Here is a 24,652-nt window from a genome sequence, read left to right on the forward strand (position 1 = left end):
CCCGGGTTCAATTCTGGGTACTGCCTAGGTTGAGTTTGCAAGTTCTCCCTGTGTCTGTGTGGGTTTTCTCCAGGTGCTCCGGTTTCTTCCCACAAGCCAAAAGACTTGTTGGTAGGTAAACTGGCCATGATAAATTGTCCCTGGTTTAGGTAGGTGGGAGAGAAATATAGGGTCGGTGGGGATGTGGTAGGAATATGGGATTAGTGTCGGATTAGTATAAATGGGTGGTTGTTGGTCGGCACAGACTCGGTGGGCCGAAGGGCCTTTTTCAGTGCTGTATCTTTCTGTGACTCTAGAGATGTGGATGCTCGTTGGGTATATCCAAGAGAGAGATCGATAGGTTTTTGGATACTAAGGGAATCAAGGGATCTGTGCTAGTGTGGCAAGATGGAGTTGATGTAGAAAATCAGCTGTGATCTTATTGAATGGCAGAGCTATTTCGATGGGCCGAATGGCCCACTCCTATTTTTTATGTAACGTTCCATTCCTCTCAGGGAATATTTTATTTTCAAAAAGAGAAATACTGCACACACTGGAAATCTGAATAATAACAGAAGATTCTGGAAACACTCAGCAGTTCCAGCAGTATCTGTGTAGAGAGGAAGGTAGGAGCAATGTTTCAGGTCTATAGAAGGGTCACAGAACTGGACCATTAACCCGAGCTTCTCTTCTCCACAGTTGTTTCCGGACTGGCTGAGTGTTTTCAGTATTTTAGGCTTTTTCTTTCTGTATTTCATCCATTTCCCACTTGACTATTTGCTGTGAAACTTTCAGCGTTGTGCTCAATTCCTGGTGTCGTTGTGTTTCCTTTATTTGAAGTAATGTAAATAGTATCCTGAAATGAATTTGCCAAATGGTTGGGCAAATTGTTACAACCAGTTTTTGAGCAAGTTCTCCACATGCACAGTGAAGGATTCCTTCACATTTGCGAAGACCATACAGGACTTGCATATCGATAGCAATGCCGTGTCCATGTGTCATTTGACATTGCTAGCCTATTCACCAATGTACCACTTCAGGAAGCCATAGATATTTGCACTGCAGTGCTATATCATGGTGATCTAGACCCGTCACCATTGTGTGAATCAGTATTCATTGAACTTATGAACTCGGCAACTTGCACAGTTGGGTTCAGTTTTATTGACACCATGTATCGCTGGTGTTGCCATGGGATCACCTCTAGGCCCAGCTCTCACAAACATCTTTGTTGGATTCCATGACAAACCTGTTTTTAAGGGAATGACACCTAACCTCCGACCTTTTGCATATTTCCAATATGTAGATGATACGTTTGCTAAATTTGAATCCGCAGCTGCATGAAATAATTTCCTTGCACGTCTTCATGGGCTCCATCCTACACTCAAATTCACCTTTGGAATGGAGCAGTCAAATGAGTTCCCTTTCCTTGATGTACTAGTTGAGAAATCTGCTAAGGGGTTTTCTACCACGGTCTACCGCAAACCTACCTTCACTGGTCAAAACACGCGTTAGGATTATTACAGTTCCACGCGCTATAAGATTGGTCTTATCGACAACCTCATAAATAGGGCTGAGCCATTTGCTCACCATGCAAGCTTGATGCTGAAATAGGGTGAATCAAAGACATCCTGCATTACAATGGCTACACTGATCAGATCATTTCTCACTGAGTATCGCACAAACCTATAAACGGGCTGAAGGACGTCATTTTGAGCCCTGAAAAGTGCCCAGTCTCCCTCAAATTACCCTGGAAGGGTAATATATCCCCAGTATTTGAGTAACAGGTGAAGCGAGCTGTTTCCTGCTGTTACTATGCAGGAGCAACAAGTGTGGTGTTCGCCACGAACAGGATGCTGCTGTCAAGCAAAAGAGACGTCCTGCCTATCACACAAATAAGTAACGTGATATATGAATTTTAATACCAGTGTGATGCTAGGTTTCTAGACCGTACATCCCAAAACTGGTGGATTGTATCAAATAACATGTCCCTTCCGCTGTTCGCAATGGGCCCTACCCAACCAACCCGTGCTTGCAAAACTCAAAACACAGTATCCAACATGAGATGTGATTCCACAATAGGACAACATTTGCTAAATAATTCTCAGTGTGCTAAGAATTACACTGACAACCAATTTAAGACTGTCAGTAGGGCTCGCAGTGTGGTGCACTGGTGTGTACTGTAAACTACATGTATTAATACACAGGGCCCTGTTCTTTGCAGACAGAAAGAACATGCACACATGTTGTGCCAGTTTCAGCTAAACAAAATAAGTGACAGCCATTCACTGGCTCATTCCACAGGGCAATGGCTTGACCACTCAGAGTCAAGCTGCCTGGTTTAAATTTCAAACAAAGCTGGGCAGTTATCTGTCAGTTACCAAAAACTGATGCATTCTGAATGGCAATGCCTCGACCAATCAGAGTTCACTTGCCAACCAATCAGCACTCTCTTCTCATACAGAAGAAAGTTGTTGTTTTCCCTTAAATTGGTATTCTTGTGGATTGCCCTGCTGAGCGCAAGACGAAAACAACTGGCTACCAAAGTTTGGACAACATGTCACTATTTTCACGAAATGATTACTTTTATTTTCAATATAAAAATATAAAGCAATATGAGTGTAACATTTACAGACAAATTCTATTACCTCACATTGCCTGATTCTTTCACACTGACAGACTATGTGAACTACTGTCCCGATTTTGCAGTTCTCACTTCCAGTTAGCAAATGTCAGCAATCTGTGATACAGTGCAGTTTACAGACCAGACCGTCAATCACAACATGCAATAATTGTTCAGCTTATGTTGGACTGGTGGGATTTAGAAATACTAGGAATTGAGATGAGCTGTTATTGCATTTAATTATTTGTTTCATGGGATGTGGACGTCGCCAGCCAGGCCAGCATTAATTGTCCATCCCTAATTGCCCATGAGAAGGTGGTGGTGAGCTTCCTTCTTGAACCACTGCAGTCCATGTGGGGTAGGTACACCCACAGTGCTATTAGGAAGGGAGTTCCAGGATTTTTACCCAGCGACAGTGAAGGAAGGAATGGCGATATAGTTCCAAGTCAGGATGATGTGTAGCTTGGAGGAGAACTTTCAGGTGGTGGTATTCCCATGCATCTGCTGCCCTTGTCCTTCTAGGCAGTAGAGGATGCAGGTTTGGAAGGTGCTGCCTGAGTAGCCTTGGTGCATTGTTGCAGTGCATCTTGTAGATGGTACACACTGCTGCCACTGTACGTCAGTGGTGAAGGGAGTGAATGTTGTGGACGGGGTGCCAATCAAGCGTGTTGCTTTGTCCTGGATGGTGTCGAGCTTCTTGAATGTTGTTGGAGCTGCACCCATCCGGGCAAGTGGATAGTATTCCATCACACTCCAGACTTGTGCCTTGTAAATGGTGGACAGGCTTGGGGAGTCAGGAGGTTAGTTACTCACCGCATGATTCCTATCCTCTGACCAGCTCATGTAGTCACACTATTTATAAGGCTACTCCAGTTCAGTTTCTGGTCAATGGGAACCCCCAGGAAGTTGATAGTGGGGGATTCAGTGATCGTAATGCCGTTGAATGTCAATGGGAGATCGTTAGATTCTCTCTTGTTCGAGATGGTCATTGCCTGGCACTTGTGTGGCGCGAATGTTACTTGCCACTTATCAGCCCAAGCCTGGATATTGTCCAGGTCTTGCTGCATTTCTACATGGACTGCTTCAGTATCTGAGGAGTCGCGAATGGTGCTAAATTTTGCAATCATCAGTGAACATTCCCACTTCTGACCTTATGATTGAAGGAAGGTCACTGATGAAGTAGTGAAGAAGGTTGGGCCGAGGATACTACCCTGAGGAACTCCAGCAGTAATGTCCTGGAGCTGAGATGACTGACCTCCAACAATCACAACCATTTTCCTTTGTGCTAGGTACGATTCCAACCAGTGGAGAGTTTTCCTCTTGATTCCCATTGACTCCAGTTTTGCTCTGGCTCCTTGATGCCATACTCAGTCAAATGCTACCTTGATGTCAAGGGCAGACACTCTCACCTCACCTCTTGAGTTCAGCTCTTTTGTCCTTGTTTGAACCAAGGCTGTAATGAGGTCAGGAGCTGAATGGCCCTGGCGGAACCCAACTGAGCGTCACTGAACAGGTTATTGCAAAGCAAGTGCCCCGTCGATGAATCTTCCATCACTATACTGATGATTGAGAGTAGACTGATGAGGCAGCAATTGGCTGGGTTGGAATTGTCCTGCTATTTGTGTACAGGACATACCTGGGCAATTTTCCACATTGCCGGGTAGATGCCAGTATTGTACCTGTACTGGAACAGCTTGGCTAGGGGCGCAGCACGTTCTGGAGCTCAGGTCTTCAGTACTATTGCTGGAATATTGTCAGGGCACGTAGCCTTTGCTGTATCCAGTGCCTTCAGTCGTTTCTTGATATCACATTGAGTGAATCGAATTGGCTGAAGACTGGCATCTGTGATGCTGGGGACTTCAGAAGGAGGCCGAGATGGATCATCAACCCAGCACTTGTGGCTGCAGATTGTTTCAAATTCTTCATCCTTGTCTTTTGCACTGATGTGCTGGGCTCCCCCATCATTGAGGTTGGGGATATTTGTGGAGCCACCTCCTCCTGTTGGTTGTTTAATTGTCCACCACCATTCATCATTGGATGTGGCAGGGTGTAGATCTGATCCGTTGGTTGTGGGATCACTTAGCCCTGTCTATTACATGCTGCTTCTGCTGTTTGGCATGAAAGTAGTCCTGGGCTGTAGCTTCATCAGGCTGACGCCTCATTTCAAGGTATGCCTGGTGCTGCTCCTGGCATGCCCTCCTGCACTCTTCATTGAATTAGGGTTGATCCCCCAGCTTGTTGGTAATGTTAGAGTGGGGGAATATGCCGGGCCATGAGGTTATAGAATGTGGTTGACTACAATTCTGCTGCTGCTAATGGTCCACAGTACCTCATGGATGCCCAGTTATACATTGCTAGATCTGTTCAAAATCTATCCCATTTAGCACAGTGGTAGTGGCACACAACACGATAGAGGATATCATCAATGTGAAGACAGGACTTCATCTCCACAAGGACTGAGCAGTGGTCACTCCAAACCAATACTGTCATAGACAGATGATCTGCGGCAGGCAGATTGGTGAGGCTGAGGTCAAGCATATTTTTCCCTCTTGTTAGTTCCCTCACCACCTACCGCAGACCCAATCGAGCAGCTATGTCCGTTAGGACTCGGCCAGCATGGTCAGTAGTGGTGCTACCGAGCCACTCACTGTGATAGACATTGAAATCCCCCAGCCAGACTACATTCTGGACCCTTGCCACCCTCAGTGCAACCTCCAAGTGGTGTTCATCAGTCTCTCGCTGTCTCTTGCTGGTTTGCTCAGTACCTTTCTCTGTCTGTTCCTTTCTGGGTCCGAATGATCTCTATCCGGTTTTCTGTGTGTCTTTCTCTGCCTGCCTCATTGTCGGTGCTGTTACTCTGTGTCCTTGTGTCATTGTGCAGTGAGGGTGAGTCCGTCAGCACGTGTGTTGCTGAGTCCGGGATTCTTGAGAAATCCGACTACAATCCTAATTTTATAAAAACATTGGGGAAATGAACATATTTCACTAACGGGCAGCTAAAATTTAAAACAGCAGTTAGCAGAGTGGCGCAGCGGAAGTGTGCTGGGCCCATAACCCAGAAGTCGTTGGATCGAAGCCATTCTCTGCTATTTATGCTTCGTAACAATGCAAACTGTTCACTTTCAAAACACCAAGTATTTCCCCATAATAACAAGATGCTTCCAAAGGCACTCTTTTGCAATCAGCTTCTTCCTTCTACTGAACACATCAATCAGTAACAACTCACCTTTGCTCACACGAACACAAGCTGCAAACACGGACCAGCCGAGTCTCTCCCACTTTGTCAACCCCTTCCTGCAGAGCCTCCTCTCCACCACCAGATGGTGATGTTGGCCACAATAAAACCAGGACAAATGGTCACAGTGAGGAGACGGTCAGGAACAGAAAATAAAACAATAACAGGGAAAACCTTTACACAACAACAGGGTACATCTTTACACAACAGAAAACATATTTACACACCAGGAAATACCTTTAGGCAACAGGGAGTACACAATCATACAAATGCCTTGTTTCTCCGTCTCAGTCTCGTTGTCTCTCTCTCTGTCCCTCAGTTTTGCTTCCTCAGAGTCTATTGGTTTTCTGTGTGTTTTTCTGTCTGTCCCGTTGTCGATGGTGCTACTCAGCGTCCTTGTAACATTGTGTAGCCAGGCTGAGCCTCCCAACACCTGTATTGCTGTAATAAAAACAGAAAATGCTGGAAATGCTCAGTAGGTCTGGCAGCATCTGTGGAGAAAGAAACAGTTAACAGTTCAGATCTGTTTCCTTAGCTCACATTAACTTTGTTCTCTCTCAACAGATGCCGCCAGACCTGCTGACTATTTCAAGCATTTTCTGTTTATGTTTCAGATTTCCAGCATCTGCAGTATTTTGCTTTTGTACGTGTGTTGCTATCTCTGGGACTGTTTGAGTGCAATGCTATTGCTTTATAAACAGCGTTGAAACAAACATTTATCTCGCTAACACACAGCACTAATACACAGCTGGATAGAAACAGCAGCCTGCAGCAGAGGGCGCAGTGGAAGTTTATTAACACAAATAATTCACCAACACTATATTTACTGCTATCCCCAATCACACCACGCTTCGTCTTAACACGTTTTACTCTTTATTTGCATCAACATCTTCCTTCCAGTAAACACTTCAATTTGGAACACAGCTTCCAAATCACCTTTATTCACAAACCCCAACACACACCAGCCCAGACTTTCCCCTTCCTGTCAACCCATTCCTGCATCACTGCCTCTCCACCAACAGTTGTTGCTAGTATCATCCAATCATAGAATGGCTGCAGCACAGAAGGAGGCCATTCAGCCTGTCGAACCCGTGCTGGCTCTCTGTTAGAGCACTAAAATAAAAGCAAAATACTGCGGATGCTGGAAATCTGAAACAAAAACAAGAAATGCTGGATTCACTCAGCAGGTCTGGCAGCATCTGTGGAAAGGTCACTGACCCGAAACGTTAACTCTGCTTCTCTTTCCACAGATGCTGCCAGACCTGCTGAGTGAATCCAGCATTTCTTGTTTTTGTCTCTGTTAGAGCAACTCACCTCATTTCACTCCCCAGTCAGTTCAATTTTGGAGGTGGGAAATCACAAAGCGCAGAGGTCCCAGAACAGATCCCTGCGGAACACCACTGGTCACGGAGCTCCAGGCTGAATACTTTCCATATACTACCACCCTCTGTCTTCTATGGGCCAGCCAATTCTGTATCCAGACAGCCAACTTTCCCTGTATTCCATGCCTCCTTACTTTCTGAATGAGTCTACCATGGGGAACCTTATCAAACTCCTTGCTAAAATCCATATACACCACATCCACTGCTCTTCCTTCATCGATGTGTTTTGTCACATCTTCAAAGAATTCAATAAGGCTTGTGAGGCATGACCTGCCCCTCACAAAGCCATGCTGACTGTCTCTAATCAAACTATGCTTTTCCAACTAATCATAAATCCTGTCTCTCAGAATCCTCTCCAATAATTTGCCCACTACCTACGTAGGACTGACTGGTCTATAATTCCCAGGGTTATCCCTATTCCCTTTCTTGAACAAGGGAATAACATTTGCCACCCTCCAATCATGTGGTACTACTCCAGTGGACAGTGAGAACGCAAAGATCATCGCCAAAGGCGCGGCAATCTCTTCCCTCGCTTCCCGCAATATCCTTGGGTATATCCCGGCTGGCCCCAGGGACTTATCTGTCCTCATGTCTTTCAAAATTTTCAGCACATCCTCCCTCTTAACATCAACCTGTTCGAGCATATCAGCCTGTTCCACGCTGTCCTCACAAACGTCCAGGTCCCTCTCACTAGTGAATACTGAAGCAAAGTATTCATTTAGGACCTCCCCTACCTCCTCCGACTCCAGGCACAAGTTCCCTCCACTATCCCTGATCGGCCCTACCCTCACTCTGGCCATCCTCTTTTTCCTCACATAAGTGTAGAACGCATTGGGATTTTCCTTAATCCTACCCGCCAAGACTTTTTCATGTCCCCTTCTAGCTCTCCTAAGTCCATTCTTCAGTTCCTTCCTGGCTACCTTGTAACCCTCTGGAGCCCTGTCTGATCCTTGCTTCCTCAACCTTAAGTAAGCTTCCTTCTTCCTCTTGACTAGCTGTTCCACATTTCTTGTCATCCAAGGTTCCTTCACCCTACCATCCCTTCCTTGCCTCATCGGGACAAACCTATCCAGCAGTCGCAGCAAGTGCTCCCTAAACAACCTCCACATTTCTGTCGTGCATTTCCCTGAGAACATCTGTTCCCAATTTATGCACCCCAGTTCCTGCCTAATAGCATTGTAATTCCCCCTCCCCCAATTAAATATTTTCCCATCCCGTCCGCTCCTGTCCCTCTCCATGACTATAGTAAAGGTCCGGGAGTTGTGATCACTATCACCGAAATGTTCTCCCACCGAGAGATCTGCCACCTGGCCTTGTTCGTTGCCAAGCACCAAATCCAACATAGCCTCCCCTCTAGTCGGCTTACCTACATATTGAGTCAGGAAACCTTCCTGGACACACCTGACAAAAACTGCTCCCTCCAAACTATTTGCACGAAGGAGGTTCCAATCAGTATTAGGGAAGTTGAAGTCACCCATGACAACAACCCTGTTACTTCTGCACCTTTCCAAAATCTGCCTCCCAATCTGTTCCTCCGTGTCTCTGTTGCTATTGGGGGGTCTATAGAAAACTCCCAATAAAGTGACTGCTCCTTTATTGTTTCTGACTTCCACCCATAATGACTCAGTAGACAAACCCTCCTCGATGACCTCCCTTTCTGCAGCTGTGTTACTATCGCTGATTAACAATGCCACTCCCCCACTTCTTTTACCTCCCTCCCTATTCCTTTTGGAACATCCAAACCCGGGAACATCCAACATCCATTCCTGCCCCTGTGATCTCCAAGTGTCCGTAATGGCCACAACATCGTAGCTCGAAGTACTGATCCATGCTCTAAGTTCATCACCCTTATTCCTGACACTTCTTGCATTAAAATAGACACACTTCAACCCATCATACTGGCTGCAACTTTGCCCTGTCAACTGTCTAACCTTCCTCACAGACTCTCTGCACTCGGTATCTGCCTGTTCAACAGCTACCCCATCCACTGATCCGTAGCTCCGGTTCCCATCCCCCTGCCAAACTGGTTTAAATCCTCCCGAGGAGCTCTAGCAAACCTCCCGCCCAGGATATTGGTGCCCCTCCAGTTCAGATGCAACCCAACCTTCTTGTACAGGTCCCACCTTCCCCAGAAGGTATCCCAATGATCCACATAACTGAAGCCCTCCCTCCTACACCAGCTCTGTAGCCACGTGTTCAGCTGCACTCGCTCTCTGTTTCTAGCCTCACTAGCACGTGGCACCGGTATCAATCCTGAGATTACTACTCTGCTCGTCCTGCCTTTTAGCTTCCAACCTAACTCCCGATATTTGCTTTTCAGGTCCTCATCCCTTTTCCTAGCTATGTCATTGGTACAGATATGTACCACGACGTCTGGCTGCTCCCCCCCCCCCCTTAAGAATCCTGTAGACTCGATCCGAGACATCCCTGACCCTGGCACCCGGGAGGCAACTTACCATCCGGGAGTCTCGTTCGCGACCACAGAATCTCCTGTCTGTTCCTCTAACCATTGAATCTCCTATCACTATCGCTCTCCTATTCTCCAACCTTCCCTTCTGAGCCGCAGAGCCAGGCTCAGTGCCAGAGAGCTGGTCGCTGTGGCTTTCCACTGGTAGGCACCCCCCCCACAACCGTATCCAAAACGGTATACTTATTATTGAGGGGAACGGGCACAGGGGATCCCTGCACTGTGCGCCTATTCCCTTTCCCTCCCCTGACGGTCACCCAGCTACCTTTATCCTGTGACTTAGGTGTCAGTACTTCCCTATAATTGCTCTCTATCATCCCCTCTGCCTCCCGCATGATCCGAAGTTCATCCAGCTCCAGCTCCAGTTCCCGAACGCGGTCTGCGAGGAGCTGGAGTTGGGTGCACTTCTCACAGGTGAAGTCAGCAGGGACACAAGTGGTGACCCTTACCTCCCACATCCTGCAAGAGGAGCATGCAACTGCCCTAGCTTCCATCCTCTCTACTCGAAATTGGCAACAGAGAATAAAAAAATATAAAGGAAAACCTTACCTTACCAAACCCTCCACACAAGAGTCCATTTTTTTGGTTGGAGGAGGAGGATGGGTGGGAGACACTACACGTGTTGTGTTTCGGGTTTAGCCACTGCCCGAATATATAAGTTCACTTACCCAGCAGACCCCGTGTCTGCGTCCGCCGAATCGCCAGGTAAGTACTTTATAGTGAAACATACCTTCCTGGCTGCCCCCTGGCTCGCACTATCACCGCTACTGCTGATCAAAGGTGTTGCTGTAATAAAAACAGAAAATGCTGGAAATGCTCAGTAGGTCTGGCAGCATCTGTGCAGAGAGAAACAGTTAACAGTTCAGGTCTGTTTCCTTAGCTCACATTAACTTTGTTCTTTCTCCACAGATGCTGCCAGACCTGCTGACTATTTCAAGCATTTTCTGTTTCTGTTTCAGATTTCCAGCATCTGCAGTATTTTGCTTTTCTCCGTGTGTTGCTATGTCTGGGACTGTTTGAGTGCAATGCTATTGCTTTATAAACAGCGTTGAAACAAACATTTATCTCACTAACACACAGCACTAATACACAGCTGGATATAAACAGCAGCCTGCAGCAGAGGGCGCAGTGGAAGTTTATTAACACAAATAATTCACCAGCACAATATTTACTGCTATCCACAATCACACCACCCTTCATCTTAACACGTTTTACTCTCTATTTACATCAACTTCTTCCTTCCAGTAAACACTTCAATTTGGAACACAGCTTCCAAATCACCTTTATTCACAAACCTGAACACAAGGTGCAAATGCTGCAAACACACACCAGCCCAGACTTTCCCCTTTTTGTCAACCCATTCCTGCATCACTGCCTCTCCACCAACAGTTGTTGCTAGAATCATACAATCATAGAATGGCTACAGCACAGAAGGAGGCCATTCAGCATGTCGAACCCGTGCTGGCTCTCTGTTAGAGCAACTCACCTCGTCTCACTCCCCAGTCAGTTCAATTTCGGTGGTGGGAAAACTTCTCGAAAGAATAATTCGGGACAAAATTAATATTCCCATGGACAAATGTGGGTTAATTCAAGAAAGCCAGCATGGATTTGTTAAGGGAAAATCATGTTTAACTGTCCTGCTGGAGTTTTTTGATGAGGTAACAGAGAGGGATGATGAGGGCAATGCTGTTGATGTGGTGTACATGGACTTTCAAAAGGTCTGGCAGCATCTGAAAGGTCACTGACCTGAAACATTAACTCTGTTTCTCTCTCCACAGATGCTGCCAGACCTGCTGAGTACTTCCAGCACTTTTTATTTATATTTCAGATTTCTAGCATCTGCAGTATTTTGCTTTTATTGACTTTCAAAAGGAGTTTGATACAATGCAACACAACAGACTTGTGAGCAAAGTTATAACTCATGGAATAAAAGGGACAGTAGTAACATGGATATGCAATTGGCTGAGTGACAGGAAACAAAGAGTAGTGAGCAATGGATGTTCTTCGGACTAGAGGAAGGTTTGTAGTGGAGTTCCCCAGGAGTCAGTGTTGGGACCCTTGCCTTTCCTGATATATATTAATGACCTAGACCTTGGTGTACAGGGCAGAATTTCAAAGTTTATGGATGATACAAAAATTGGAAGCATTGTGAACTGTAAGGATGATAGTGTAGAACTTCAAAAGGGCATAGACAAGTTGGTGGAATGGGAGGACAGATGACAGGTGAAGTTCAATGCAGAGAAATGTGAATTGATTCATTTCGGTAGGAAGAACATGGAGTGACAATATAGAATAAAGGGTACAAATCTAAAGGGGGTGCAGGAGCAGAGAGACCTGGGGTTATATGTCATTGGTTGAGAGAGTGGTTAATAAAGCATACAGTATCCTCGGCTTTAGTGATAGGGGCATAGAGTACAAGAACAAGGAGGTCATGTTGAAATCGGAAGCCATTTCTCGTGTATAGGCGGAGCGCACGCGGGACTGCTGGGTAAGTGAGGTTACATATTTGGGCGGTTGCTTTACCCGAAACCCTATTCGGGTAGTGTCTCCCACCCATCCTCCTCCTCTAACCAAAAAAAAAGTTCTGTCTGTTGGATTTCTAAGCTAACAAGTTTTGACTTTTTTTTTGGTTTTCAGTAGATCTGTTGGGAATTTAGAATAGTGGGAATGGAGGTTCAGGCAGTTGAATGTTCCTCCTGCAGAATGTTGGAGGTAAGGGTCGCCAAGAGTGTCCCTGCTGACTGCATCTGCAGGAAGGGCACCCAACTCCAGCTCCTTGAGAACCGCGTTAGGGAACTGGAGCTGGAGCTGGATGAACTTCGGATCATTCGAGAGGCGGAGGGGGTTATTGAGAGGAGTTATAGGGAGGTAGTCACACCTCAGGTAAAAGAAGTAGGTAGATGGGTTACCGTCAGGGGAAGGAGAGGGAACCAGCAGGCAGTGCAGGGATCCCCTGTGGCCGTTTTCCTCAACAACAGGTTTACCGTTTTGGATACTGTTGGGGGGGACGACTTACCAGGGGTAAGCAATGGGGTACAGGTCTCTGGCACAGAGTGTGTCCCTGTTGCTCAGAAGGGAAGGGGGAAGAGGAGCAGAGCATTAGTCATTGGGGACTCCATAGTTCGGGCAACAGACAGGAGGTTCTGTGGGAACGAGAGAGACTCACGGTTGGTGTGTTGCCTCCCAGGTGCCAGGGTTCGTGATGTCTCGGATCGTGTTTTTGGGATCCTTAAGGGGGAGGGGGAGCAGCCCCAAGTCGTGGTCCACATAGGCACCAACGACATAGGTAGGAAGAGAGATGGGGATTTAAGGCAGAAATTCAGGGAGCTAGGGTGGAAGCTTAGAGCGAGAACAAACAGAGTTGTTATCTCTGGGTTGTTGCCCGTGCCACGTGCTAGCGAAGCGAGGAATAGGGAGAGAGAGGAGTTGAACATGTGGCTGCAGGGATGGGGTAGGAGGGAGGGTTTTGGTTTCCTGGATAATTGGGGCTCTTTCTGGGGTAGGTGGGACCTCTACAAACAGGATGGTCTTCACCTGAACCAGAGGGGTTCCAATATCCTGGGGGGGAGATTTGCTAGAGCTCTTTGGGGGGGTTTAAACTAATTCAGCAGGGGGATGGGAACCTAAATTGCAGTTCCAGTGCACAGCATGTTGAGAGTAGTGAGGTCATGGATAAGGTTACAAGGACGCAAGAGGGCACTGGCAAGCAAGAACTTGGTTTAAAGTGTGTCTACTTCAACGCCAGGAGCATCCGGAATAAGGTGGGTGAGCTTGCAGCATGGGTTGGTACCTGCGATCTCGATGTTGTGGCCATTTCGGAGACATGGATAGAGCAGGGACAGGAATGGATGTTGCAGGTTCCGGGATTTAGATGTTTCAGTAAGAACAGAGAAGATGGTAAAAGAGGGGGGGGGGGGGGTGGCATTGTTAATCAAGGAGAGTATTACGGCGGCAGAAAGGACGTTTGAGGACTCGTCTACTGAGGTAGTATGGGCCGAGGTTAGAAACAGGAGAGGAGAGGTCACCCTGTTGGGAGTTTTCTATAGACCTCTGAATATTTCCAGAGATGTGGAGGAAAGGATAGCGAAGATGATTCTCGACAGGAGTGAGAGTAACAGGGTAGTTGTTCTGGGGGACTTTAACTTTCCAAATATTGACTGGAAATACTACAGTTCGAGAACTTTAGATGGGTCAGTTTTTGTCCAGTGTGTGCAGGAGGGTTTTCTGACACAGTATGTAGACAGGCCAACCAGGGGCGATGCCGCATTGGATTTGGTACTGGGTAATGAACCCGTCCAGGTGTTAGATTTAGATGTAGGTGAGCACTTTGGTGATAGTCATCACAATTCGGTTAGGTTTACCTTAGCAATGGGCAGGGACAGGTATATGCCGCAGGGCAAGAATTATAGCTGGGGGAAAGGAAATTATGATGCGATTAGGCAAGATTTAGGATGCGTAGGATGGGGAAGGAAACTGCAGAGGATGGGCACACTCGAAATGTGGAGCTTATTCAAGGAGCAGCTACTGCGTGTCCTTGATAAGTATGTACCTGTCAGGCAGGGAGGAAGTTGTCGAGCGAGGGAGCCGTGGTTTACTAAAGAAGTTGAAGCACTTGTCAAGCGGAAGAAGAAGGTTTATGTTAGGATGAGACGTGAAGGCTCAGTTAGGGCGCTTGAGAGTTACAAGCTAGCCAGGAAGGATCTAAAGGGAGAGCTAAGAAGAGCGAGGAGAGGACACGATAAGTCATTGGCGGATAGGATCAAGGAAAACCCTAAGGCTTTCTTTTGGTATATCAGGAATAAAAGAATGACTAGAGTTAGATTAGGGCCAATCAAGGATAGTAGTGGGAAGTTGTGTGTGGAATCAGAGGAGATAGGGGAAGCGTTAAATGAATATTTTTCGTCAGTATTTACAGTAGAGAAAGAAAATGTTGTCGAGGAGAATACTGAGATACAGACTATGAGGCGAGATGGGATTGAGGTTCACAAGGAGGAGGTGTTAGCAATTTTGGAAAGTGTGAAAATAGATAAGTCCCCTGGGCCAGATGGGATTTATCCTAGGATTCTCTGGGAAGCCAGGGAGGAGATTGCAGAGCCTTTGTCCTTGATCTTTATGTCGTCATTGTCAACAGGAATAGTGCCGGAAGACTGGAGGATAGCAAACGTTGTCCCCTTGTTCAAGAAGGGGAGTAGAGACAGCCCTGGTAATTATAGACCTGTGAGCCTTACTTCGATTGTGGGTAAAATGTTGGAAAAGGTTATAAGAGGTAGGATTTATAATCATCTTGAAAAGAATAAGTTCATGAGCAATAGTCAGCACGGTTTTGTGAAGGGTAGGTCGTGCCCCACAAACCTTATTGAGTTTTTTGAGAAGGTGACCAAACAGGTGGATGAGGGTAAACCCGTGGATGTGGTGTATATGGATTTCAGTAAGGCGTTTGATCAGGTTCCCCACGGTAGGCTATTGCAGAAAAAACGGAAGTATGGGATTGAAGGTGATTTAGTGCTTTGGATCAGAAATTGTCTAGCTGAAAGAAGACGGAGGGTGTAGGTTAAAAGCAAAATACTGCGGATGCTGGAAATCTGAAACAAAAACAAGAAATGCTGGATTCACTCAGCAGGTCTGGCAGCATCTGTGGAATTTCAAGAAATGCTGGATTCACTCAGCAGGTCTGGCAGCATCTGTGGAATTTCAAGAAAAGAGGGTGTAGGTTGATGGCAATTGTTCATCCTGGAGTTTAATTACTAGTGGTGTACCGCAAGGATCTGTTTTGGGGCCACTGCTGTTTGTCATTTTTATAAATGACCTGGATGAGGGTGTAGAAGGGTGGGTTAGTAAATTTACGGATGACACGAAGGTCGGTGGAGTTGTGGATAGTGCCGAAGGATGTTGTAGGTTACAGAGGGACATAGATAGGCTGCAGAGCTGGGCTGAGAGATGGCAAATGGAGTTTAATGCGGAAAAGTGTGAGGTGATTCACTTTGGAAGGAGTAACAGGAATGCAGAGTACTGGGCTAATGGGAAGATTCTTGGTAGTGTAGATGAGCAGAGAGATCTTGGTGTCCAGGTACATAAATCCCTGAAAGTTGCCACCCAGGTTAATAGGGCTGTTAAGAAGGCATATGGTGTGTTAGCTTTTATTAGTAGGGGGATCGAGTTTCGGAGCCACGAGGTTATGCTGCAGCTGTACAAAACTCTGGTGCGGCCACACTTGGAGTATTGCGTGCAGTTCTGGTCATCGCATTATAGGAAGGATGTGGAAGCTTTGGAAAGGGTGCAGAGGAGATTAACTAAGATGTTGCCTGGTATGGAGGGAAGGTCTTACGAGGAAAGGCTGAGGGACATGAGGTTGTTTTCGTTAGAGAGGAGGAGGAGAGGTGACTTAATAGAGACATATAAGATAATCAGAGGGTTAGATAGGGTGGATAGTGAGAGTCTTTTTCCTCGGATGGAGATGGCAAACACGAGGGGACATAGCTTTAAGTTGAGGGGTGATAGATATAGGACAGATGTCAGAGGTAGTTTCTTTACTCAGAGAGTAGTCGGGGCGTGGAACGCAGCGCCTGCAAAAGTAGTGGACTCGCCAAATTTAAGGGCATTTAAGTGGTTATTGGATAGACATATGGATGAAAATGGAATAGTGTAGGTCAGATGGTTTCACAGGTCGGCGCAACATCGAGGGCCGAAGGGCCTGTCCTGCGCTGCAATGTTCAATGTTCTATTGTGCAAGACACTAGCCTCAGCTGAAGTACTGCGTCCCGTTCTGGGTGCCACACTTTAGGAAAGATGTGAAGGCATTGGAGAGATTATGGAAAAGATTCATGAGAATGGTTCCAGGGATGAGGAACTTCAGTTATGAAGATAGATTGGAGAAGTTAGGACTGTTTTCCTTGGAGAAAAGAAGGCTAAGAGGAGATTTCATAGTGGTATTCAAAATGATGAGGGGTGTGGACAGAGTGGATAGGGAGAAACTGTTCCCACTTGTGAAAGGATCGAGAACGAGAAGGCACAGATTTAAAGTAATTGGTAAAAGAAGCAAAAGCGACATGGGGTAAAACTTTTTCACACAGCGAGTGGTTAAAGTATGAACTGCCTGAGAATGTGATGGAGGCAGGTTCAGTTGAAGAATTCAAAGGGGAATTAGACTGTTCTCTGAAAAGGAAGAATGTGCAGGATTATGGGGAGAGGACGGGGAAGTGACATGAGGTGAATTGCTCATTTGGAGAGTCAGTGCAGACACGATGGGCCAAATGGCCTCCTTCTGTGCTGTAACAATTCTGTGATTCTGTGATTCCAATATTCAAGTCATTTCTATATATGGTGGTCCTGACACTGACCCTTGTGGACATCACTGTTCACCATCTTCCATTCTGAAAAACAACCAAATACCACAACTCGCTTTTCTTGATATTTCATCCATTTTTTAACCCAAGCAGATACTGACCCTCCTATTCCAGGAGCCTCAGTTTTGTTACCCAGCCTTTTATGTGGTAGTTTGTCAAACGCTTTCTTAAAATCCATATAGACAACATCCATTGCTTTCCCTTCATCAACCTTTTCTGTTACTTCATCAAAAAAATCAGTTATATTAGTGAAGAAGTGGAAAGGTGCTGAACCTCTCAGTTTTCGGTCTACCCAAACCAAGTTCAAGGCCTAAATAATGAACCGATTGCCTCATTAGTTCTGTGAATAATACAATGATTTAATAGACAAAGTTTTGAAACATTCCTGCCCATAAATCTTGATAACAGAGAGTGTGTGGATCTCCTGACTCAGAATGTTTAATGGATGCAGTCCTCAGATGCGACAAGGAACCCCTGAACATCCACAGTAAAGACAGTGTGGATGAGGAAATGTAAGAGCCGGGAGCTGAAACTCAGGGACGGCCGAGCTCTCCTGTCATTGAGCTTGTGTGTCTGCTCTGCTCGCCGCACTTCCGGCTCTACTTTGTTTCCAATGAAAAGATGAAAAGGGCCGTTCGGTTTTCCTCTCACTGACAGCGTGTTTCACTCGGGTTAATATAACCCGGGACTCTTGCTGCTGAAATGAATTCTGCAAGGTCCCAGCAAACACATCGGCTCCCTCCTTTCTCCCCTCTTTCTATCGGATTGTTTTACCAGGAGGGGCTCAATAATAACAAACCCCCTGCAGGGAATGACCACAAATTGAGCATCTAAATGGGGCAAGTGGGCAGCTTTCTGGGTTCTAGGTTCCCCCTACCCCGCCCCTCCCTCCCTCCAGTCCAAGCCCCTCTTCACTTTCTTTGGGACTTTGATGAGGGTGAAATGGGGAAAGTTCCCATTGATGTTTGAATGCTGAATTGCTGCAGGGATCTGCGCACGCGTGATGCAGCCCCGCCCACAGTGGGACGTCACAATGAGGAGTGGAGCACATGCGCAGACTTTCCCAACCCAGTCTGTGAAGCCATTCACTCAATCAGGGGAAGATGCTTTAAATCAGCTGCTGATGGAGACTTCCTGGGCCCGGGGGAAGGGAACAAACAGCACCTGCTTCCAGCAGCCACTGCTTTGGGAGCGTGTCCGCAGATGTGCTCAGAGATTAGCATTGAGTGGTGGGAAGTTGAGGGGGAGTCGGGGAGTGTTTGTAACAGACTTTTTTTTAATTTCCAAAATATACTTTATTCATAAAAATCAGTAAAAATTACATTGCCAAACAGTTTCCAAACAGCACCAAAAAATACAAACATTGCAAGGGAGGTCAGTTTCCTTCAATACTGTCATAAGTTTCTTCCCAACCCTTCAGTTTCACAATTGTCATGTCAATTACAGTTTTACATTTACAGCAATTGAGAATATTAACGATACAGTTCGAGGGGTTTCCCATGGATCCAGCCCCTCAGTCCAGCTTGGTGGGGGAACCTTACACTGTGGTCTTTCCCCATTGAGCCTTTGCTGCGGCTGCCCCAAGCTTTAGTGCGTCCCTCAGCACGTAGTCCTGGACCTTGGAATGTGCCAGTCTGCAACATTCGGTCGTTGACAACTCTTTGCGCTGGAAGACCAGCAAGTTTCGGGCAGACCAAAGGGCGTCTTTCACCGAATTGATAGTCCTCCAGCAGCAGTTGATGTTTGTCTCGGTGTGCGTCCCTGGGAACAGCCCGTAGAGCACAGACTCCTGTGTTACAGAGCTGCTTGGGATGAACCTTGACAAAAACCACTGCATCTCTTTCCACACCTGCTTTGCAAAGGCACATTCCAGGAGGAGGTGTGTGACCGTCTCTTCCCCACCACAGCCAACGCGGGGGCACTATGTGGAGGGGGCGAGACTTCGGGTGTGCATGAAGGATCTGACGGGTAGGGCCCTTCTCACCACCAGCCAAGCTACGTCTTGGTGCTTGTTTGAAAGTTCTGGTGATGATGCATTCCGCCAAATGACTTTGACGGTCTGCTCGGGGAACCATCCGACAGGATGCACCGTTTCCTTTTCCCGTAGGGCCTTGAGGACATTCCGTGCAGAACACTGCCTGATGGACCGGTGGTCAAAGGTGTTTGCCCGCAGAAACTGCTCCACGAAGGATAGGTGGTACGGCACCGCCCAACTGCATGGAGCGTTCCGCGGCAATGTGACCAGGCCCATCCTTCGCAACACCGGGGACAGATAGAACCTCAGCACGTAGTGAAACTTGGAGTTTGTGTACTGGGGATCTACACACAGCTTGATGCAGCCGCACACGAAGGTGGTCATCAGGATGAGGGCCACGTTGGGTACATTTTTCCCGCCCTTGTCCAGAGATTTGAACATCGTGTCCCTCCAGACGCGGTCCATTTTAGATCCCCAGACGAAGCGGAAAATGGCTCGGGTGACTGCCACGGCGCAGGAGTGGGGTATGGGCCAGTCCTGCGCCACGTAGAGCAACAACGTGAGCACCTCGCACCTGATGACCAGGTTCTTACCCACAATGGAGAGAGATCGCTGCCCCCACATGCCCAACGTTTGTCGTACCTTGGCTACTCGCTCCTCCCATGTTTTGGTGCACGCCCCAGCCCTTCCGAACCATATCTGTTTGTAATAGAGACTGTGGAGCAGGAGCTGCTCCCGGAACATGGAATGAGCCGGGGACATGGGGAAGGGAGAGTTCATTCTCGGACAGTGTCTGTACAGGCTCAGGGAGACACAATGGGAAGAAATCACTGTTGAAAATCACTGACAATTTTACCACCCAAAGGAGAGGGAATTTTCCTGCTTTAGTTCCTGTCTCTCACTGTTTGTTGGATCGTGAACAGTGGGGGAAAAATAGCCGCACAACAACGATGTGGACAGTTTGACAAAGAGCATTTATTGCAGACACCAGGTGAGAAGTGTGAAAGGCACATTTTAAATAGTGGCTGCTTGTTTTCCGTTGAAATAGAAATGCGACTGTGTAAAGGTCACTGCTCTTTCGGACAGTCCCAGTCATTGAGCAGTGCAGGGCTTGTGTTGTTTCTGAATGTCACAAACTTGTTGTAAATCCACTGCAAACACCTGGTAAACAGAAGCTGAATGTTGCAGTACTGCAGTGGAGTCAGACACTGACACTGTTTGTGTTCCTGGTTTTCATTTTGTGATTGTTCATAATGATTATTATTGGGACGATTACATTGACCGCTTTTGGATCTTCTGTCTCACCAGTTCTTTCATTCCTGCAGGAAAATACACGAAGGAACCTGAATGGATGTGGTGATTCTTGGACACAAAGAAAAGTGCAGCGAGCTCATTCCAACACACAGTCGGTGCAGGATCACTCCCAAAGCACAGAGATACTGCCAGCTCATCAGTTCCACTGGAACAAACAAAAGAAGTAGTCACACAGACACTGATCCCAAAGTCAAGAGACACAGTCAAACAGTCAAACAACAGCATGAGAGACAGAAGTTGTTTCCATTTCACTCCAATTCAGTACAGCTGACAGGTTGATCCATCAATCACAGTCCAAAAACAAACTCACCATCAGATCTAAATAAACTCTGTCACCATGGTTACATTTTAAATATAAAATCTGAAATAGAACAGACAAAATTTACAGAATTGAAAGGTACAGAATGAATGCAAGGAGGCTTTGAGGGGATTTGGAAAGGTTAAATGAATGGGCAAGAACATGGCAGATGGAATATAATGTGAATAAGTGTGAAGTTCTCCACTTTGGTAGAATAAACAGAAAGACAGAGTATTTCTTAAGTGGTGAGAGGCTGGGAAGTGTCGATGTCCAAAGGCACCTGGGTGTCCTTGTTCCTGAGACACTAAAAGCTAGTATGCAGGTGCAGCAATCAATTAGGAAGGCAAATGGTATGTTGGCTTCATTGAAAGCGTATTTGAGTACATGAGTAAAGATGTATGAAGTCTAGATGAGACTGCACCTGGAGTATTCTGTACAATTTTGGTTTCCTTATCTAAGGAAGGATAGACTTGTCATAGAGGGAGTGCAACAGAGATTCACCGGTCTCATCCCCTAGGATGGTGGGATTGGCTTATGATGAGAGACTGCAGAGACTGGGCCTAAATTCTCTAGAGTTTTGAAGAATGAGAGGTGATCTCATTGAAACAGACAAAGTTTTTCCAGGGTGTCACAGGGTAGATATGGATAGGATGATTCCTCTGTCTAGTGAGTCCAGAACAAGGGGACACAGTCTCAGAATAAGGGCAGGCCATTTGAGACTGAGATGAGCAGGAATTTCTTTACTCAGAGGGTGGGAACTCTGTGGAATTCTTTATCCCAGAGGGCTGTGGAAGATCAATCATTGAACATATTCAAGACAGAAATCGATAGATTTCTAAATACTACAGGATCAAGGGATATGGAGATAGCAGGAAAAATGGCGTAGAGGTAGATGATCAGTCACGATCTGTTTGAATGTTGGAGCAGGCTCGATGGGCTGAATGGCCTAATGCCCCTATTTCCTATGATCCTATGAATCCCAATAATGTACATCAGACGTTAGACCAAGTTATGCATTACATGCCAGTTCAAAAATGCCACAGCGATTAAGACTGAAAGACACAGTATCAATTCCATTACTACAAAATGAAGGACTTGGAGCTTGCAGACCAGCCCATGTTTAAGATTGAAAGTTATATTTTCATTCACAATCGTTTTCACAGAGCTAAATATTGAATACCAATCCACAACTTGTACAGGACTACCAAATAAAACCTACAACTGTAAAATACAGTTAATCCATATTTTAAATTAAACACAAGGCTAATACATATTGATACATTAAGAGAGCAGGAAACAGTGAGAGCAGAATGGAGCATAAAGAGCCCAGGAGAGGGAGCAAGAGTTCACTCGGAGAGCAGGGAACAGCGAGAGCAGGCGTCAAAAAAGGCAAAGGAATACACAATTAATGGGAGAACACTGAACGGTGTCGAGGAAGTGAGGGACGTTGGAGTGAATGTCCACAGATCCCTGAAGGTAGCAGGACAGGTCAATAAGGTGGTTCAGCAGGTATATGGAATCCTTTCCTTTATTAACTGAGGTATAGAGTATAAGGGTGACCTGGTATCCATGTCAATAAGTCACTGACAGCTAACATGCAGGTGCAGCAAGCAATTAGGAAGGCTAATAGTATGTTAGCCTTTATCGCAAGAGGATTTGAGTACAGGAGTAGTGAATTCTTGCTTCAATTGTATCGAACCCTGGTTAGACTGCACTTGGAGTACTGTGTGCAGCTTTGGTCCCCTTACCTTCGGAAGGATATTATTGCCATAGATGGAGTGCAAAGAAGGTTCATCAGACTTGTTCCTGGGATGGTGGGACTGTCCTATGAAGAGATATTGGGGAAACTGGGGCTGTATTCTCTAGAGTTTTGAAGAATGAGAGGTGATCTCATTGAAACCTACAAAATATTTAAAGGACAGTCAGGGTAGATGCAGCTAAGATGTTTCCCCTGGTTGGGGAGTCGAGAACCAGGGGACGCAATTTCAAAATAAGGGGCAAGCCACTTAGGACAGAGATGAGGAGAAATGTTATTCCTCAGAGGGTTGTGAATCTTTGGAATTCTGTAACCCAGAGGGCTGTGGAAGCTCAGTTATTGATTATGTTTAAAGCAGAGATTTATAGATTTCTAAATACAAATGACATAAGGGAATATGAGGAAAGTGTGGGGAAAAGGGCATTGAAGTGGATGATCAGCCATGATCATATTGAATGGTGGGGTAGGCTCGATGGGCTGAATGGCCGACTCCTGCTCCTATGTTCCTAACTCCACATTATCGATGGGATACAGCCTCAGGCTGACTTGTCGGGTGTTGCAAACAGATATCACTGCTTCTGATATAAAAGCAAAATACTGCGGATGCTGGAAATCTGAAACAAATCTGAATCCAGCATTTCTTGTTTTTGTCACTGCTTCTGATCTTCACCAGAACAGAGAGTGAGATGTAAAATTGATCATCAAACAGACTGTGAGAGAATTCTTTGGGCCCCCTTATCTCGAGAGACAATGGATACGCGCCTGGAGGTGGTCAGTGGTTTGTGAAGCAGCGCCTGGAGTGGCTATAAAGGCCAATTCTGGAGTGACAGGCTCTTCCACAGATGCTGCAGAGAAATTTGTTTGTTGGGGCTGTTGCACAGTTGGCTCTCCCCTTGCGCCTCTGTCTTTTTTCCTGCCAACTACTAAGTCTCTTCGACTCGCCACAATTTAGCCCTGTCTTTATGGCTGCCCGCCAGCTCTGGCGAATGCTGGCAACTGACTCCCACGACTTGTGATCAATGTCACACGATTTCATGTCGCGTTTGCAGACGTCTTTATAACGGAGACATGGACGGCCGGTGGGTCTGATACCAGTGGCGAGCTCGCTGTACAATGTGTCTTTGGGGATCCTGCCATCTTCCATGCGGCTCACATGGCCAAGCCATCTCAAGCGCCGCTGACTCAGTAGTGTGTATAAGCTGGGGGTGTTGGCCGCTTCAAGGACTTCTGTGTTGGAGATATAGTCCTGCCACCTGATGCCAAGTATTCTCCGAAGGCAGCGAAGATGGAATGAATTGAGACGTCGCTCTTGGCTGGCATACGTTGTCCAGGCCTCGCTGCCGTAAAGCAAGGTACTGAGGACACAGGCCTGATACACTCGGACTTTTGTGTTCCGTGTCAGTGCGCCATTTTCCCACACTCTCTTGGCCAGTCTGGACATAGCAGTGGAAGCCTTACCCATGCGCTTGTTGATTTCTGCATCTAGAGACAGCTTACTGGTGATAGTTGAGCCTAGGTAGGTGAACTCTTGAACCACTTCCAGAGCGTGGTCGCCAATATTGATGGATGGAGCATTTCTGACATCCTGCCCCATGATGTTCGTTTTCTTGAGGCTGATGGTTAGGCCAAATTCATTGCAGGCAGACGCAAACCTGTCGATGAGACTCTGCAGGCATTCTTCAGTGTGAGATGTTAAAGCAGCATCGTCAGCAAAGAGGAGTTCTCTGATGAGGACTTTCCGTACTTTGGACTTCGCTCTTGGACGGGCAAGGTTGAACAACCTGCCCCCTGATCTGGTGTGGAGGAAAATTCCTTCTTCAGAGGATTTGAACGCATGTGAAAGCAGCAGGGAGAAGAAAATCCCAAAAAGTGTGGGTGCGAGAACACAGCCCTGTTTCACACCACTCAGGATAGGAAAGGGCTCTGATGAGGAGCCACCATGTTGAATTGTGCCTTTCATATTGTCATGGAATGAGGTGATGATACTTAGTAGCTTTGGTGGACATCCGATCTTTTCTAGTAGTCTGAAGAGACCACGTCTGCTGACGAGGTCAAAGGCTTTGGTGAGATCAATGAAAGCAATGTAGAGGGGCATCTGTTGTTCACGGCATTTCTCCTGTATCTGACGAAGGGAGAACAGCATGTCAAAAGTCGATCTTTCTGCACGAAAGCCACACTGTGCCTCAGGGTAGACGCGCTCGGCCAGCTTCTGGAGCCTGTTCAGAGCGACTCGAGCAAAGACTTTCCCCACTATGCTGAGCAGGGAGATTCCACGGTAGTTGT

Source organism: Heterodontus francisci, unplaced genomic scaffold (assembly GCF_036365525.1).
Source record: "Heterodontus francisci isolate sHetFra1 unplaced genomic scaffold, sHetFra1.hap1 HAP1_SCAFFOLD_51_1, whole genome shotgun sequence".
Lineage (NCBI taxonomy): Eukaryota > Metazoa > Chordata > Chondrichthyes > Heterodontiformes > Heterodontidae > Heterodontus > Heterodontus francisci.